An 18453-nucleotide genomic window follows, 5' to 3' on the forward strand; every position below is an offset into this window, starting at 1 on the left:
GAAACAAAGCCAAACAAACAGAAAATTGCATTTCTTTCCTCTCCTATAACAAAGCAAAACGAAAAAAAAAAAAAACCTCTAGCACACATTTGAAAGTCTGAATTTTGTATTTCTAGTGATTGGGCTCCCGATCATATTGCGACAAGATAATGCTGGATTAAAAACTATCGCCAATAATATGATTTTGCTCCACACACAGTGGGAGACTTCATGGTGTCATCTGTAACAGTCTCAAGTGGGTGAGGTGCCAAATAGCTTGGCTATGAGGAAGGAGGACGGATGTATGAAAGTAAATGCATGATGAGTGTCTCTCCTTGCTGCAGATAGAGAAATTCTATTTGTTGAGACACTGCACTGTTGAGATTCTGAGAGAGAGTATGCCCTCAATTTTGCTGCACTATGCTAGTGTTCATTCAACTGATGAAGTTCTCAACTCAAAGGGCAGCATCCACTTTGTTCTAAGTTCCTGCTGGAATGGAAAAGCTGACAAGGGAAAACTTACACAAAGGATATTGTGCTGTTAAAGTTTGTTCAAAGCCACACTTGTCAGATCTCTTTGAAATGAAATTGAAAAGGAAAAACCAATTTTCTTTGAGGACAAAGTTCATCTCATTTGGTGTGCTGCACCTGTCTAATTTTCTTCTCTGAGAAAGAAATCTTGACTAGGAAAATTTGAAAAAATAGTTTGCGCTGGTACAGGTATGTATCATAATGTTTAATTCAGACTACTGTTGCATCCTGAGAAAAATAAATATGAGTGAATTACTGCCTGCCAGAAGCTGTGCTAAATACCTAGGTTGGCTGAAATTATGAGACACCATTATTCTGTCTCCAGAGTATCTCTGAAGGGCAATAGTCAGAAGTATCCTGAAATGAGAGGGCTCTAATGTTCTCTTTTGTCAGTGATGTGCAGATGCACAGTATGATTCCAAGTCTATTATCAAGCTGAAAACAGAGGTGCCTCCCCTGAAGAGGCTTCAGGTAAATACCTTCCATGTTTCCAAATTTGAAGGAAAACAGCAGTTTCTATTTTTAGGGTAGTGTGTTTATGAATATTAAAAGTCATGATTGCATTTTAAAATGTCACCAAACAGTGCGTTGATACATTTTTTATTGACAAAAATAAGAGAGCATTGTGGATCTGATGTTACAGTTTTCTATGAAAGGAATTATAGAAGATTGCAGGCCAACCCAAAATAAAACAAAACAAAAGTGAATATGTCATTTTGACTGAAAAGAGGCATGTGGCTGTGTTCTCAAAATGGACTTACTTCTGAGTGAGCACAGTATTATTTCAGTCAATGGGAAAATTAAAATGAAAAACCAAACCTGTATCATCCTCTCTTTTCACCCACCTTTTCTCCTATTTCTCTCTGTCTTAATCTTTCTGGGTGTGTGTGAGCCTTCTTTGTTCAGTCTTTCCTGGGTGATGGCTACGTGTTTATGCATAAACCCCACATGGTAGCACTAAATGTATGAGTCAAGATGAGGTATCATTTTAAAAGTGGGCAGGGTGAGTGAAATGCTGTCTCGGGTTAGAGCGTGGCAAGCAGATGATCTGCCTTTCAGCTGAGTCTCCCCACTAATGGTCACTCCTTGGCTTCCTTTTCTCCAAGCTCCATCGGGAAAGGCATTGCCAATTCCTTTTTATTTGCTGTGTTCAAATGTTGGTCCAGCTAAATTCTTCTGGTTTTGTTTTCAATCTGCTTGTATCTCTGTAGATTGCTTCAAATATCCTTAGCCTTTTTCTAAAATTTAATTCTTGTTCACCATGACACTGAGAAACAGAGACTCACTATTGAGACTTTTAGAAAGCAGTTTAATTCCCTCAGAACCACTACTCACATGATAAACATCTTGAACAACTAAAGAAAATCATTTTTAGAATGGATATTATTTAGCTAAACGCAAATCAAGCTTACAGATTTTCATCCCATTTTTATTTATTTTTGAGAACCATATACATGTATACAATGGAATATGATTATATCTACCCCTACATTCCCCCTCCAACTCCCTTCATGTCCTTCCCACCATGCCCTATTCCAATGCATCTCTTTCTTTTTATCTTCTTTTCAAAAATACCTTTGTCTCCTATCTGTTAGGGAAATGAATATGTTTTAAGTTAGTAAAAGCATATTCAGAAATTAACCATTCTTGCTATAGCTTAAAAGTAGCATGTGGCTTGTGTTCAGCATGTCTAAGAAACACAATTTATCATGTGTTTTATTCTTTCAATGCCCGTGAATTTCATCAGTGTTCAAAACGTCTTTACCTGAAGTTCACTGCTTGTTTCTCTAAGAGCTATTTATGTGCTTAATAAATAATTGTGGATAAAGGCACATGGCTTTGCCTCTCCCCCTTGAACCCTGTACCTTTCCCTTTTGAACATTAATATCATGCCACAGGAAACTTAAGTCCTTCATCATAAGGCATAAAATACCTACATGCTCTTTTTCTCTGTCTTATGGCACCCAGACACAGTAAATGAAACATCTGCTTTGTGAGATTCAACTTCAGATTCTGCAGCCTTCACTAGTAAACTTATGCTTTGCAGTTTTACATCCATAGACTATTTTATGCCTTAAAGAATCTCCAGCAGAAATGAAGTGTCATTGCTTCAGTTCCAAGTTCCTTAATCTACCTGGCATTCTTTCTTGTCCTTTTGATTCTGAAGTATAATTTAGGTCTAAATATGTGCTCATATTTGTTGCCTAGGACACACTTCCTCCAAACTTCCATGTGTGTCCAAATATTCAAACAATCTAGCTCTGACTGAAAGTTTAAGAAGCAATCTGAAGAATATCAAGAGACATGAAGAAAAATTTCCCTACTGTTCAAAGTACAGAAGCTTATTTATTGTCTAGAGGAATTTCACATTAGTATCTCATTCTAAATATTATGTAACAGCCAAAAAATGGCAAATTGTTATCATTGTATACCTTTTCAAATAGGAAAATCTTTATAAATCTAAAGTCTTATGTCAAATCCAAAATGAGAAATATGTATTAAAAAATTAAATCAAGGAACCTAGAATTTAAGCTACTCTACCAGTAAAAGCAGGATCTAACCTACAGCCTGATGTTTGACTATGTAGATGGATAAGTCTCCTATCAAAAAGATCCATGTGCTTTAAGGAGTGAGTCACCAGTTAAAATGTACAAGCTATTATTCCAAATATATTTTTTCAAGATCTAATGGTGCTTGTGTGTTAAGTGGGTAGGCAGGAGTGGGAGCATCCTCTTAGAAGCAGTAGAAGGAGGATGGGGTTATGAGAGAGGGGGAAAGGGGGATAACATTTGAAATGTAAATATATAAAATATCCAAGAAAATAAATTTTGTTATTAAAAAAAAGTAATTTGGGCTGGGTCTGGTGGTTCATGCTTCTGACCCTAACATCCATGAGGCTAAAACAAAAGGGTTACTGTGAGTTTAAGAACAGACAGGGAAACTGATTAAACTTCACTCCTGTCACTATTGGGTTAGAGTGAGACACTGTCAGAAAAAGAAAAATAGTTTGAATGTAAATGGAAAAATTGCTTTTCCAAAACTACAAGCTTCAGAAGAACCACATTTCTAATAACTATCTGAGCTGTTGTTTTCATTCTGGGAGATACAGTCTCATGTAGTCCGTGATGATGTCACATTTGTTTTGTAACCACACATGACTTTCATCTCCTAATTCTTCTGATTCTCTTTCATGAGTGCTATGACAACAGTTTGGTCCAGCAAGTCAAGCTGAAATTTATCTTTTGAGGATCAACCATGATGAGTCCTAAAGCTTATGGTGGTCTGAGAATGAGATGTACCCTCTCTCTTATCTTTGGTTGTTTCTACCAAACTTTCTCAGATCACTATGCACATATTTTTAATAACCCTTTACAATGATGCGTTTTTCAATTTCCACTCACACATATGTATTAGTTTTTATTCTAATATCAGAATAATCATCCTAGAATACAATTACATGTCAGTGATTATGCTTCTCAGAACATTGGCATGGCTGCCTGTAGCACATTGAATTAAGTTCATAAACTGGCCACATGTACCTTCCCGTCCTTGACTTAGTCTACAAGGAAAACATAGCAGCTCCTTTTTCCTGTATGTGCCGTTACCTTTCCCATTTTGATGGCTATCTTGCCTGTCAAGAATGCTTACCTGCATCTTTCCCCAGACCCTACTTTATGAACTCTTTGAGCACAAATACCAATAACTTACAAGTATTCCTTTGTGGTTCCAAGTAAGGATTCAATAAACTAGTATTGAACACAAAAATTATGCCTTTCTATTAATTACAGAAATCATATGAGTTTTATGAACAAACAGATGAAACTGGGATTAAATTTTGACCTGGTCAAAATTGGGTAAATTATAAAATTCCCAGATATCTACCTCTTTCCCTAGAAAACCACTGATGCTTTTTTTTTGTTTGTTTTAAGGATCAATAGTCATCACTTAGATGGTTTTGCTCTGCTTTTGTCCTACTTCAAATTGTTCAGTCATAATCCTAAGTTTAGACTCTACTTGGAACTGTAGCTTTGTCTGTTATCTGTATATCATTTGCTTTCTGTTGATGACTGAGAATATGATAATTACGTTTCCCTTACTTATCATCTTTGACTTTTGCTATATAAACAGTTCATTGGTTTTTATCTTTATGCCCCAATTGCACATATATCTTAATATTGCAGAATTTTGGATAATATCCATGTTGGTGAAATGGAATTTCAAGTCTCTAGTAACCCTTAGGAGAAATGCCAAGAAATATGCTGTCTTTTAAGTTTCTAATAGGGGAATCATTTAACTCCATTATGCATTCTAATTATAATTTCTTACTTAAAACTTCATCAGATAAGAAATCTAATAAAACCTAAAATTCAATTAACATAGTTCAGAAAGTTCACAATTCAGATAGAGTTAAAACCGTGAAAATAGACTTCATCTAGGAAATTGCATACTCTTTCTTTCTGGGGTGTTGCTAGCTCTACTTTTATCTCAGCCTCTGTCATGCCAACCACAGAGAGCATGAAACAGTAAGCCAGCAAGGTCACTAAATTGACTATACCTGAAGGAATGTAAACATATTCCATGTCAAGTGTGTCCTTTGATGGACTGAAGAAAAACAGAATGTTATGAAGACTTCTGGTGAGATTAAGTGATATAGAACTATGAAACATTCTTAGTAATAATAAATATGAAAATATATAATTATACATATTTACATATATATAGCTACTATCATCATGGATATTTCTTTATCTTTAGAATGCCTGTTTATAATACAATAAAGGATAATGAGTAAAGCCTAAGAAGTCATCAAGTTTCATGTATTTAATTGAATAACAGAAGAACAGGGAGAGTTTGGAGCTAACAAAAAAAAGATTTCAAATTCATATTTGAAATCTTTGAACATATTCAATTTGACAGGAAAATAACATGTTCTCAGCAGTTGGACTTTCTGAGTCCTAAGCTTAGTAAGAAGTTTTGTCTTCATCTGGAATAATCAGCATATATGTTGACCTAGATTCCCTACAGGAGAATATTGCAACCAGAGAAAAAGACACTAGCCTTCAACTAAACAAACATTTGGTCTTCAGGCACAGGAAAGATACTAGTCAAAGGACAAACAAGGAGTCAGACAACAGGATGTTACAGAGAACAACAGAACAAAGAAGGGAAAGGCAACAGCAGTGTTAAGTCATGGTGAGACTCTGAATGAGTTAAGCACTGGGATGCTTCCATTATTCTTTAAATAAGGAATACATGTCCAAGTTGTGATAAATCCAGAGTTGATGTTCTCTAGAATAACATATATCTCATTCAATGTAATTCACATAATGAAGAAGTTTGGTTGTGAAGTGCACAATAAGGGGCATAAATATGAATTTTAAAAAATATTATTCCTTACTGTGTTTGTAATATTTTCTATTTTCTTTTGCTTATTGGTTCACTGGTAGGGCACTGGTTAGCTTTTTTGGCAAGTGAGAACTTCTTATCAAAAAGATGTGTGACTGACATGTTCTTTGGTATCGTTCCATTTCTGAGACTTTACAGTAGGTACCCATTACCCCAAAAGAAGTTTGTAACAACTGCCCTTGTGTTTCCTTCTGAGAGTTTATCAGCAATTGAAATTTAAAACCTTCCTGTCTATCTTCTCTTTCTTACCTTGGGAAATCTAGTCATTCACATTAGCCTCAATGTATCTTATTTAACAACTTAATTCTTTAACCAATTGCCAGGTTAGGGAAACTCAGAAAATAATTTAATGAAACTCTTGAAAATACGCATAAATAATACAAATGTTATGAAAAGAATATTTTAATTGTATTTTTTACATTTTATACATGTGTATTAAAATCTTAGCTCCAACATGGACACCCTGAGAGGTCACTCTCCCTGGGTTCTGTCCTAGTGGCATATGGGAGCATAGGGTATTACCGGGTGATATAAAGTCCCTTTCCACAATGTTGGCGATGAAGCTGGGCTTCAACTTTGCGTCTCCATATACATATGACTTCTCAGAGTCCTGTAGATGATGACTGAGAAGACAAACCATGTGGAAAAAAAAGAAAGAAAAGAAAAGAAAAGAAATCTTAGAAATGACCTATATAGTAGGACTCCTGGTCATAAACACTTTTTTTTTGATTGATTGATTTTATTTTATTTATTTTTCCACTCCAGATTTTATTCCCCTCCCAGCCCACCCTGGGCTGTTCCACATCCTATATATGCCCCCCCATCTCCACGGGGAAGTCCTCCCCTTTTCCCACCAGATCTATCTACTCCCTGTGGCCTCCAGTCTCTTGAGGGTTAGGTGTATCTTCTCTGACTGAACATAGACCCAGGAGTCCTCTGCTGTATATGTGTTGGGGGCCTCATCTCAGTTGATGTATGCTGCTTGGTTGGTGATCCAGTGTCTGAGAGATCTTGGGGGTCCAGGTTAATTGAGACTGCTGGTCCTCCTACAGGGTTGCCCTCCACCCTCAGCTTCCTTCAGCTTTTCCCTAATTCAACCAGGGGGGTCAGCCGCTTCTCTTCATTGGTTGGGTGCACATATCTATATCTGACTCAGCTGCTTGTTGAGTCTTTTGGAGGGCCCCATAGCCTCAATAATGGTGTCAGGTCTTGGGCCTCCCCTTGAACTGGATCCCACTTTGGACCTGTTGCTGAACTTTCTTTTCCTCAGACTCCTCTCCATTTCCACCCCTGTAGTTCTTTCAGACAGGAAGAATTATGGGTCAGAGTTTTGACTGTGGCATAGCAACCCCATCCCTCACTTGATGCCCTGTCTTTCACTGTAGGTGAGCTCAACAAGTTCTCTCTCCCCACTGTATGGCATTTCATCTAGGATCCCAAACTTTGAGTCTTGAGAGTATCTCACTTCCCAGGTCTCTAGTACATTCTAGGGGGTCCTCCCAACCACCTTCCTCCAGAAAGTCACCTCCTTCCATTTTTTCTACTGGCCCTCAGGGCTTCAGTCCTTCTCCCCCACCTAATACCAGATCATGTTCTCCTCTTCCTCCACTCCCACCCCCTTTCCCTCCCCTGTCCCTGCTTCCCTCCCACCTTGTGGTAGCTTTCTTCTCCTTCACAAGTGGGACTGAGGTGTCCTCACTTGAGCCCTTTAGCTTGTTGATCTTTTTGAGTTCTGTGAACTGTATCTTGGGTATTCTGTACTATTTTTTTGGGGGGGGCTAATATCCACTTATTAGTGAGAACATACCATGCATGTCCTTTTGGGACTGAGTTTACTCACTCAGGATGATATTTTCTAGTTCTATCCATTTGCCTGCAAAACTCAGGATGTCCTTGTTCTTAATAGCTAAGTAGTATTCCATTGTGCAAATGAATACACATTCCTGTATCCATTCTTCTGTCATGGGATATCTGGGTTGTTTCCAGCTTCTGGTGATCACAAATAAGGCCTCTTGAACATGATTGTTGGAGGGAGGGTGGTAATGGGGGGAGGATGGGGAAGGGAACACCCATATAGAAGGGCAGGGGGAGGGGTTAGGGGATGTTGGCCTCGAAACCGGGAAAGGGAATAACAATCGAAATGTAAATAAGAAATACCCAAGTTAATAAAGATGGAGAAAAAAATAAACACTTTTTAAACCTGTGAAATATACTGCTTGATGGAAAAGAAATCTGTTTTTCTTCAGTGGATAACATGGGTTCCATCTCATCAATATAAAGAAAAATACAAACTTAATTTTTTGATTCTTATGGTCTATACACAATAGCAAAACTTTCATGAAAGATCTCCCAAAAAGCTTACTTTATCAAAACACAATAAAATATTGCTTCAGAGAATGTTTGGCATTTGACTTCATTATTATATTAATACTGTCTAAAATAAAAGATACTTCGGGATGTCAGTTTTCACAATAATATTTGATATCTTCATGGAGCTTAGCAATTTATGAAATACTTAGACACATATCTCACATAAGCTTCAAAGAGATCCTATGACTTAGACAAGCAAGAATAATTATTGTTTTCTCACAGAAGTAGAAACTCAAGGACAGTTATTGTGTGTTTTGTACAACTTCACTGGATGTATTGAGTTATCAATTTGGAAATATTTTGAAAACAAGCTATATATTGTTCTATGGAGGTACATGTCCCTGTTTTGGGGACCCCTATCCAGTGAAGCATTAGGGGTTCCCATAGGATGGTTCACAATTTCAGTGCCAAGTGGTCTTCAGTTTTCAAAACTCTGCTCTAAACTGAACCTGCACTATCAGAGCTGCCCCTCATGCCTTCCTTACAGCAACCCAATATAAAGAAGAGATTTGGGGCCACAATCAGAGTACTCTAATCTTACTGCTTCTGAAATCATAAATCTGGTAAAAGAGCACTTACATTAAACCTATGCTATCAAATGGAAAGCCAGGGTTAATGTCTGTGTTTATTCCCTAAACTAGTATGTTTGAAAGTTTAAATATAAAGAATAAATGAATGGACCTCACCATTTGTTTTGTCTGTTAAACTTAATATTTCATATACAAGATACTTTCTGATCCTATTTAGAAGCATCTTATCACATTAAAAAGGCTTACATTTATTGATGTTTTAATTCAAACAGCATTCAGGATGACATGATAACAGGATCATGTCTAAAGCTTGATGATGCAAACCGTGGTTTATTGAGGCTTACCTCTAATTAAACAAGTTACAGAGTATGGTATTGGTTAATATGATGTACCCACAAACTAGATTTTTTTAAACATAAAATAGCAGACATATCAATTACAAGTTGCTATAATATAAATAAGAACACAAAACTCAAGTGAATCCAGTGTCATAAAATATTTGTTTTGAGCTCTGTCTGCACTTTGTTGTAGGTGTTTAAAGTGCTACCATACTGATTTCTGTATTTTTTCCCCAGGGGTAATAGGGCCATCTTCATATTCTAAGGCAAGCATCTGTTGAAATAGAAGCTGGTTCAGTACACCACTTCCAGTTGTGCACCTGTCTTAATTCATGTTCATTATCAATATGATTAGATTTGGATTTACCTGTTAAGCACAACTGTGGGTGTGCATTTAAAGAAGATTCCAGAGAAGTTTAACTGAAGTGAAAAGACCTACCATATATGTGAATGATCTGACACATGTGTTTGAGGTACTGAATTGAATAAGATGCAACAAAAGAAAAAGTGACCTGAACACAAGCATTCACCTTTCTGTGCTTCCTGGTCTGCCAAGAATATGAGCAGTCCCTGTCACTTGTCCCTGATACCATAAACACCTCCATGCCTTCCAGTCACTGTGAATTCTTCCTCCTCCAACTGAGACTCAAAACAAACTTTTCCGTCTTCCATGACCTATTGTCATGTCTGTTCTTGCAATGAGAAAGTAACTAATACTACCTCAACTTTGTTCTCAGAAATCTCCACTCTATGCATCCCATCTTCACCTATGTGTTTTATTCCTAGATTCTAGGTTCTCTGAGCTTCATAAGGTTTCTCTGGATCTTCAAGTACAAAAACTGCTAGGGCAACAATGAAGAATGGGAAGGCAAGGATGAGAGCACACTGTTACCTTTGTTCCTCATTATGTTTCTCAGACTGGCAGGCTGATGACATTAAAGTAGATAAAAGAGGAATCAAAGATAACTGTGGAAAAGGTTAAATAAAATCAAAGGAAATAGTAGATAAATGTGCATAGCAAGGAGTCTGAGAATGATCATTTCATGTGTAACCATCATGTTGACAATAGAGATATACATGAGATTGCACTCAGTCTTTCATTCATGCTTAGCAACCATGAATCCATGCTAAAGCACTTTGTCACAGATTTAAAGGAGGGGTTTATGAAGTCAGTAACAAAGAGTATAGTCAATGGCCTATTTCCAATTAGACCTACACCTAAAAAAAATGATATGCAGGGCCAGAGAGATGGTTTAGTGATTAAGAGCACTTACTGCTCTTGCAGGGGAACTGAATTTAATTTCTAAATACCAACAAAAAGGCTCACAACCATCTATAACTCCAGTTATAATAGATCTGACACTTTCTTTGGACCTCCAAAGGTTCCAGGCATGCACATAGTACACATACATATATTCAAGTAAAACATTGATACCTACAAAATAAAGTAAATTAGACAACGATATACCACGAAATAGAATTCTGAAATTATGTTGAAAACACGAGCCACATACGTTTAAAAATTCTTCAAAGATGCTGAATGTGGTGGTGCATGTTTTAGGGGGTGGTAATTTTTTATACTTACATTTCAAATGTTATTTCCTTTCCCAGATTTCTGTCCATAAGTCCCCTCTCCCATGTTCCCCTCCCCCTTCTTCTATGAGGGTGTTTCCCTACCCATCCACCCACCCCTTCCCGCCTCTACACACTGACATTCCCTTACACTGGTGGTTGGAGTCTTGGCAGGACCAAGGGCTACTCCTCTCATTGGTGCCCAACAAGGCCATCCTCTGCGACATATGTAGCTGGAGCCATGGGTCTGTCCATGTGTACTCTTTGGATGGTGGTTTAGCTCCTGGGAGCTCTTTTGGCTGGTATTGTTGTTTTTATGGGATTTCAAACCCATTCAGCTACTTCAATCCTTTCTCTAACTCCTCCAATGGAGACCCTGTTCTTGGTTCAACAGTTGGCTGTGAGCATCTGCCTCTGTATTTGTCATGCTTTGGCAGAGCCTCTCAAGAGATAGCTATTTCAGGCTCCTATCAGCATGCACTTTGTGACATTAGCAATATTTTCTGGGTTTGGTGGCTGTATGTGTATGAGCTGGATCCCCGGGTTGGGCAGGATCTGTATGGTCTTTTCTTTCAGTCTCTGCTCCAAACTTTGTCTCTGTATTTCCCCCTATTAACATTTTGTTCCTCCCTCTAAGAAGGACTGAAGCATCTGCATCTTGGTTGTCCTTCTTCTTGAGCTTAATGTGGTTTGTGGATTGTATCATTGGGTAATTCGAGCTTTTGGGCTAATATCCACTTATCAGTAAGTGAATACCATGTGTGGTTTTTTTGTTTGTTTGTTTGTTTGTTTGTTTGTTTTGTTGTTTTTCTGTTATTGGATTACCTCACTCAGGATGATATTTTCTAGTTCCATCCATTTGCCTATGAATTTCACAAAGTCATTTTTTAATAGCTGGAGTAGCATTGCATAAATGAAACACATTTTCTGTATCCATTTCTCTGTTGTATGTCTTTAATCTAAGCAGTCAGACAGCAAAGACAAACAAATCTACCTGAGGTTAAGAATATCGTGAACTATATAGTGAGTTCCAGGCCAGCCAGGGATAAAGAACGAGAACCTGTCTCAACCACCACCAACAGCAACAGAATGATGATGATGATGATGATGATGATGATGAACTACACTAACCGACATCAGGTTTCAAAGCCTCAAAATGAAAATTTAAACACAGCCAAAGTGATTTGTAATCATCTTTTTTTGCTATTTCTTGCTATAATATTTTTACTTCTTACAGTTATATAAAATGTTTCATGAGTTATCATGCCCTTTGAATGTGTCTATCATCTAAAACTCAGAATTGGTAGCCTAATAGTGCAGAAGATAGAAGAGGCTTGATATATTCCCTCTTTATTTTCATTATGCAGAGCTTCTGAGGAAATGAAAAGTTGAGAAATAAGTTTTCATAGTTATTCAGTGAGCCAATGTAAATGTAGTTACTAAGATGCTCTACACATGAGAAATCACAGGGAGACAGAGCAACCAAGAACATATCCATATTACTAGGGGGCAGACCCAAATCACCCCGTGGCATTGCAGAGACTCCCCTAGGCCCTCCACCCGCACCACAATTATATCTCAAGAAAGCAGTCACCTTACACCCCACAATTTTCTGTCTGTTACATGCAGTAGATACTACATTAATCTTCAATTTTTAGATTTTCAGTATCTAGACTTTATAAAAGAAGAATTTGCAAATAAGTTTTTATCATCATTAACAATACCACTGCTAAAGGGCATGTGTAAAGTTTTATGATGGTTTAGCACATTAATATTTTACAATCAGGCTTTAACAGGCTTTTATCTTTTTTTTTACACAAGATTAATATCCTGCTTGAATTAGTTTTATTTCATGCATTTTCAATTTCCACTAAGCTGATTTTTTTTGCACTGGAATTTCAGATTTTTCTTACAACACTTTTCTTTCTCATTTGTAGGATGCAATATATTTTACCCACCTTAAATTGTTTTATTTTACAGTAATGGAAGGATTTTTCCTGTCTTGCTACCGTTTACAGTGCTGTTCCATTAGTTAAATCACATAGTTAGTTTTTCCTTTTGTGTAACATTTATAGTTTTGCTTTCTTTGAAGACTGTGAAAGTGCTGCCATGCCCATCCCAACGAAGTAAGAATGCAGATTTAGATAACAATCTACTAATTTGATAAATAGAGGTGATCAAATAAGGCAATTCAGGATCACATTTTTACTTCAAGGGTGGGGGAGTTAGATTTTTATCAAAATAATGCTAAAAGTAATACATCATATTTGATGTCATCTTTAAATACTCAGAAACATTGTAAAGAACTCAGAAATAAATTGTGTCTTGATATGATTGCTTTTTGTTCTAAGAATACTTCTTGGGCTAATATGATTTTTATTTAGTTAGCTGAGTATAGACAATTTCACAGTGGGGTTTTTGGGCAAGCTAGCAAAGGTTGGACACCAAATTATAGCACAAGGCCATCATACCCAGACAGCAAAGAAGTCATGGAGACATAGATTGAAATTTGACCTTGTACAAAAGAGTCAACTAGTATGTTACTGTCTATAATTTCTCTAACATTTATGGTCTGTGCTGTTATCCAAAGCAGTCTCTAGTGAACTATATTTCTCCATCAGGCTTGTCACAGCAAGTTGAGTATTCCTTGCCCACTGCTATGTGGCTAGAGAGAAAACTCAGTTGATATTCAGAAATATAGTTTTAATAGTTGAGAATGATTCCACATTTTCACACTAAGCATTGTTAGGAGAGCTCAGTGTTTACTCACATATTAACTACTTTGCTCCTGAGCAAGATGGTGGAGGCAACGAACAATTAATGTGATGTGGATTGAGAGAAAGCACTGTGGGGAGTTTTGAATTATGGTGAGCAGATAAGGTAACTAACGCGCTCAAGTGCCAATTCAATTACTATTTGCCACTCTCTGTTGTACCTCATATTTAATTATTTCAATAAAACAGTATGAGTGATCTTTATCATCTCCATTCAATTCCTCCATGCTTTCCTTCCTTCCCTGGACACATTTCTTCTACTGTATTTTCAGCTGTCTTATATAGTTTTAGAAAATGGACTCCACAGCCACAGAGCTGATAATAGTAGTAGATGTTTTCTCTATAATTTTAGCAAACATTGTTTATAAATGTAACAATTTACTCAATTCTGTTCAGAGTGATGAGTGTGTTTCAAAGGTCAGCCTTTGCTAAGGTGTGGTTTCTCCATGCCTCTCTGCATGTGTGTGTGTGTGTGTGTGTGTGTGTGTGTGTGCGTGCGTGCGTGCGTGCGTGTGTGTGTGTGTGTGCGTGCGTGTGTGTGTGTGTGTGTGCGTGTCCTGTAACAACTTTGCTTATATTTTTTGAATGTCTGATAGTTCCATACTTCCTACAAATACCACAGGCACAGAAGCTAATGATTCTTTATGTAATAACTGAGTGTAGTGTACAAGGAAGAAATATGTCAGTAAGGACATCTTCCTCTACATTCATCGCCAAGCAGAGGACAATGAGGCATGTGCATGCTTATTTAACTATATAGACATGTAAGTAGAGATAATATTCATGCTTATTTAAATATATAGACATGTAAGTAGAGATAACATACGTGTCATATTTACTTCTATGTCTTCACATGTGTTGGGGGGCACAAATGAATTTGGCAGTCTGAGATTAATGTCAGATGTCTTCCTCATTTCTTGCTGAATAAGGAACTCATCATGTTGAATAGTCAGGTAAGTCTGTTCTGAGGACTTTCTGCATCCCTCTGGAGTTTTTGGATTCCAAGTGGGCCTCCATACCTGTGCTGCTTTTATTTGGGGCTCCCATAAATGAACTCCACTTGTCACACTTATGCAGGCACTATTTTACCAGTACAGCCATCTCCCCAGACTTCTGCCCATATTTTTTATTTATCTGCATTCTTGAAATTCTAGGCTTATATAATATTTGCAATTATTCCTTCTACCAAATATCAAGAAAATAGAGAACTTTTGAGCAGGGGCTCAAGATACTAAAGTCAGCAAAATCTGCCATATTTTCACTTTTCCTTTCTCTCTTTTCATTCTGTTACTGAGAAAGTGTCTTACTCTATATCCCAGGCTGATTCCAAACTTACTATGTTACCCAGACTGGCCTTGAACTCCTAGCAATCCTCCCGTTTCTGTCTTCCTACTCCCTACTTCCTAAAATTACAGGCACAGGTGACCATGTTTAGCTCACCCTTTCCCTTAAATGAAAAATGATGAATTAAGATCTTTTTGTAAAAGAGATCCCAAACATTTCTTTCCCCAAACCCAATGCTTCTATTAAGGTACTGCAAATAAGGACCATCATTTTCAGCTATAGGACAAGTGGACTGTGCCGGGAAACTTGGTAAAGTCGAGTGGATTCAGCACCCTAAGCTCCTCCACATGCAGATAAGGCATCCTTAACAGTTCAGATCAAGCCAATAGAAACATCTGTATATAAGACCCTGCCCACAAGGAATAAAGGCTCAAGAATTATGTCATCAAGTATTGTCTGGGAGCACGTGCCATATAAGAACTGTAACACTTTTGGAGAGGAGAGCTCTCTCCCAAAGCTTTTACAGCTGGAAGCTGCTCGAGCCTATGGAGGTCTTGGCTCCTAACTGCTGCTCCTGCCCGCCACAGAAGAGACCCAGCATCTTGCCCAGTTCTGACTCCTCTGCATAGTATCTAGCTGATCCGGAGCAGCAGTGGTCTGAGAAGACTGATTCCCCCTCCTCTTTGGAAAGCACAATTCATGGGTGTCTCTGTCTAGGCCAGAGTTCTGCCGATCTCCCCAGATAGTTTACAGTACACATATTGGAATTCAGCCATTCTTTTTTATTTTTATTTTTAATTTCTTATTAGAGGAGACTCTGAGAAATGTAGAAAGAAATTATATGAACATTAAAAAATTCTTCCAATTTAATCATCCCTTGTTATAGGCAAACATGAGAATGAAGACACCCATAATAATATTTTTTAAAGAGATGCATACTCACATGCTCTCCCTGAATAACAGCTATCCATAAGTCCTTATATCGCAGCTCACACCCTTTGTTTCTTCGTGAATGCACTTCACCTCTGAGAGGTTTCATTAGGAATGGAAACTCAGAGTGGTTCTCTTTCTGCCTTATTACATTAGATCAGATGGTGAAAAATGTGCCATTAAAAACCTCTCAAAGGGGAGGGCCATGCAAGAAAAAACAAAGGGTATGAGCTGAGACATCTGAGTGTAATTCTCATCCCTTATCAAAGAAACCCTCTTTTCAGGAGCTGATATCATTACAGAAATCTACAAGTGAAAATAGAGAGGACAAGTTACTATAGGGTACCTAGTCCCAACTGATATCTACCACACAACTCCAGTACCCATGGCTCAGACAGCATCCCAGAAGGTGGTATGAGAAGATCCGAAAAGCCAGAGGACCAAGAAATGTGTTGCAAGATAATGTCTTGTGACATTATATGACAAGGAAGCTACACCCATGAAGCTACACTATGACTTCCTTGACAAGACTTGAACAGGAAGATACCAGTTGACACCTCGGAATGGGAGAAACCTCATAGATCTCATCCTTAGATTAAAATATACAGGAAATTAACAACTGCTGAGAAGGAGTGAATTCATCTTCCTAGTGATAAATTATAAATGCAACACTGAAGGAATTAAACAGGCTATGTTCATATGTTGAGTGGTTTATATATGTGAAACAAGTATGATTAATGAAGAGGAGGCAGTGAATTTAGTGGGGGGGGAGTAAATGTGGGAAGAGTAGGAAGGAAGACAGAAAGGGAGAAGTGACACAATTATATTTTATTAGAATAAATAAAGAGAAATGTCTAGACTCCTCAGATAAAGGAACAGAAACCAATTTTAAGAATTTGGAGTTTTGTGTTCAAATTTTTCCAAATTCTTTGGAATGACATAATTATATCATAACCTTCCATGTTTATGACTGAGAACATGGTTGATCTGTATTCTCTGTTCTGTGTCGACGATTATTGTATTTGGCATCTGCTGGCCTGCACTTGCTACTTCTTCATTTAGAGTCTCTAACCCTGAGCCATGATTTTTGCTAAGGTGTCTGCTGAAAATGATGCTTCAGGGGCTGAATAGTTACATTTCTGTGTTGCATTAATTCTGCCCCCTGAACTCAGTCTTAAACAGTATTGTTCTAAGACACTTTCCGCACATCTATAGATATTTTTCTATAACTAAATTGTGGCTAATTTAAATACTGGCTTTTTTAAATTTGCAGTCCCTTGCACACTGAGCTGAGTTAAATGAGTAAATTAATAAAAACAAAATTGAAGACCTCCTACATTTTAATAAGCATTTCCCCAAATCCCCCAACTGCAGAGGCATATAGAAGAATCTTGTCCAACTTAATTCAGATTTCATTACCAAGAGGCTTTTAAAGATAATTTGGCTTAAGATTTCTCAGCCACTACTAGATTACTATCAAAAGGTATCTGACAATATTACTAAAAAGAAAACAGTGCATCCTCATTTGTAAAAGGAGAAACTTTATAAAAATCAGAAGATACATCTCTCCCCAGGGACGGCAGCCCACTGATTAGATGGGAGATTTCCTAAAATATATTTCGGTAACAAGCCACTAAAGCTGTCTTGAATGACTGATAAAGGAATGAAAGTTTTAAGATCCTTTGCGAGCATCAGTCCTGCATTTTAGAGTGTCCCACTTTTATTGTACTGATTAATCACATGCTCAAAGGAAGTTGGCAGAAGCTATCAAAAGCCAACCAACACAATCTGAATGCCAACCTCACAAAATGATCAGTGTCTAGTGGGGAGTGTCATAAAAATGGCCAAAATGGGCTACTTTAATGCCCCCTGAAAGAATTATGCATTTTCCTTCTCTTCTTTTAGCACCTGAGAACAATGGCCAGGGCACAGAGTTCCCACAATGCAGCAGAAAGAGGTAGGAGTTCTCTAGTCCAGCCTTGCCAGTGTGGTTCTCATTTGATAGAGGAATAAAGCTAGCAGGGAGAGAGAACTAGGCCTTACTATCATTTCTGCTTGCAATTTGGTGGGAAACTTATAAGGAACAAGCTCTTCTCAAACAAAGACCCCTTAACTTTTTAGTTTGTTTGTTTTAGAGTCATTGTGAGGAGAGAAAAAGCCATCAATCCAAACTAAATGCTTTCTTTAAATATCTAAGATAATCTTTGAGCAATAGAGGGTTCTATTAATCACTAATGAACTCCTAAATGGCACCTTCAGCTGAAATAATGATAGGTAAAATTACACGGTGACACACTGAGTGACAAAAACATCCCCCTTACCTAGTTTCACAGTGTGTTATTGAATTGCAAGGCACTGCTTTAAAGGAATAAAATAAATAGCTAATGGCCCTTAGAGAATCATTTCCACTTTACTATATGTCTATTTCTGTGTATGACACATATACATATACACATATACATTTTTTGCATAATTTTGACAGTTATTTACAGTCCTTCAAGTCACAAACATTCACTTTCTTACCTGTCAGTTCTCAATGAAGAGAACCATTTACTTTTCTGCAATTAGGACAGTGGTACTTATAAAACTTGAACGATATATAATTCCAGTAAACTAAAGAAAACAGTTGACCCTGAAACAGCAGTATTATTTTCAGAAGCCTTTAAGTTTCCTACTTGCTTGGAATTGGAAAGTATACTAACTTAAAATGGAGTTTTCCAATATGATTTCTGTACCATA

At 37.4% G+C, this 18453-nt stretch overlaps 1 non-coding gene across 1 annotated transcript; it reads left to right on the forward strand.

Moving 5' to 3' along the window:
* Positions 1 to 6365: 6365 nt before the first annotated feature.
* LOC120093317 (small nucleolar RNA SNORA73 family) lies at positions 6366 to 6569 on the forward strand. Its single transcript, XR_015623558.1, has one exon. It is a non-coding gene; the product is annotated as a small nucleolar RNA SNORA73 family (small nucleolar RNA).
* The last annotated feature ends 11884 nt before the right edge of the window (positions 6570 to 18453 follow it).

This window comes from Rattus norvegicus, chromosome 6 (assembly GCF_021556685.1).
Source record: "Rattus norvegicus strain SHRSP/BbbUtx chromosome 6, alternate assembly SHRSP_T2T, whole genome shotgun sequence".
Lineage (NCBI taxonomy): Eukaryota > Metazoa > Chordata > Mammalia > Rodentia > Muridae > Rattus > Rattus norvegicus.